Consider the following 1,826-nt stretch of genomic DNA (forward strand, 5'->3'; position numbering starts at 1 on the left):
GGGTTTTGATATAAATTCTTGGTTGTCTCTTGTCTTTCAAAACCTAGGGAAATGATTTGATTTCTTCTTTCATGTATTTTTGTTGGTGTTGCAAATGAGTGTAGTGGGATCTTTCTCAAACTTTCCATTTTTTTTGTGCAACCAAAGTTTTGATTCTAGGCTCTTGAGTGTATATTTCAACAGTTGAATATTTGAAGACAACAATTACACAAATAAGATATATACTATTATAATAAGCACATATCTGGACTAGGAGATCAGACATACATTTATTCTTAAAAGATATCTTTTTCCGTGGGTGTTGTTTGAAGGAAATATGCCCTAGAGGCAATAATAAAGTTGTTATTTATATCTCCTTATATCATGATAAATGTTTATTATTCATGCTAGAATTGTATTAACCAAAAACTTAGTACATGTGTGAATACATAGACAAACAGAGTGTCACTAGTTTGCCTCTACTTGACTAGCTCGTTGAATCAATGATGGCTATGTCTCCTAACCATAGACATAAGTTGTCATTTGATTAACAGGATCACATCATTAGAGAATGATGTGATTGACTTGACCCATCCGTTAGCTTAGCACGATGATCGTTTAGTTTGTTGCTATTGCTTTCTCCATAATTATACATGTTCCTATGACTACGAGATCATGCAACTCCCGAATACCGGAGGAACACTTTGTGTGCTACTAAACATCACAACGTAATTGGGTGATTATAAAGGTGCTCTACATGTGTCTCCAATGGTGTTTGTTGAGTTGGCATGGATCAAGATTATGATTTGTCACTCCAATTGTCAGAGAGGTATCTCTGGGCCCTCTCGGTAATGCACATCACTATAAGCCTTGCAAGCAATGTAGCTAATAAGTTAGTTACAGGATGTAGCATTACCGAACGAGTAAAGAGACTTGCCGGTAACGAGATTGAACTAGGTATTGAGATACTGACGATCGAATCTCGGGCAAGTAACATATCGATGACAAAGGGAACAACGTAGATCGTTATGTGGTTTGACCGATAAAGATCTTCGTAGAATATGTAGGAACCAATATGAGCATCCAGGTTCCGCTATTGGTTATTGACCGGAGACATGTCTCGGTCATGTCTACATAGTTCTCGAACCCGTTGGGTCTGCACGCTTAACGTTCGATGACGATCGGTATTACGAGTTTATGTGTTTTGATGTACTGAAGGTAGTTGGAGTCCCGGATTTGATCACGGACATGACGAGGAGTCTCAAAATAGTCGAGACATAAAGATCGATATATTGGAAGCCTATATTTGGACATCGGAATGGTTCTGGATGAGTTCGGGCATTTTTTGGAGTAACGAGAGGTTACCGGAAACCCCCGGGGAGTATATGGGCCTTATTGGGCCTTAGTGGAAAACAGGAGAGGGAAGGAAAAGGTGGGAGGCGCCCGCCTAGCCCAATCCGAATTGGGAGGGGGCCGCCCCCCTTTCCTTTCTCCTCTCCCCCCTTCCTTCTCTCCTACTCCTACTACATGGAAGGGGGGAATCCTACTCCTGGTGGGAGTAGGACTCCCTTAGGGCGCGCCATAGAGAGGGCAGGCCCCTCCCCTCCTCCACTCCTTTATATACGGGGGAGGGGGCACCCCATAGTCACACAAGTTGATCATTGATCTTTTAGCCGTGTGCGGTGCCCCTCTCCACCATAATCCACCTCGGTAATATCGTAGCGGTGCTTATGCGAAGCCCTGTTCCGGTAGCAACATCATCACCGTCATCACGTCGTCGCGCTGACAAAGCTCTCCCTCGAAGCTCTACTGGATCGTGAGTTCGCGAGACGTCACCGAGCCGAACG

Source organism: Triticum dicoccoides, chromosome 4A (genome assembly GCF_002162155.2).
Source record: "Triticum dicoccoides isolate Atlit2015 ecotype Zavitan chromosome 4A, WEW_v2.0, whole genome shotgun sequence".
Taxonomy (NCBI): Eukaryota; Viridiplantae; Streptophyta; class Magnoliopsida; order Poales; family Poaceae; genus Triticum; species Triticum dicoccoides.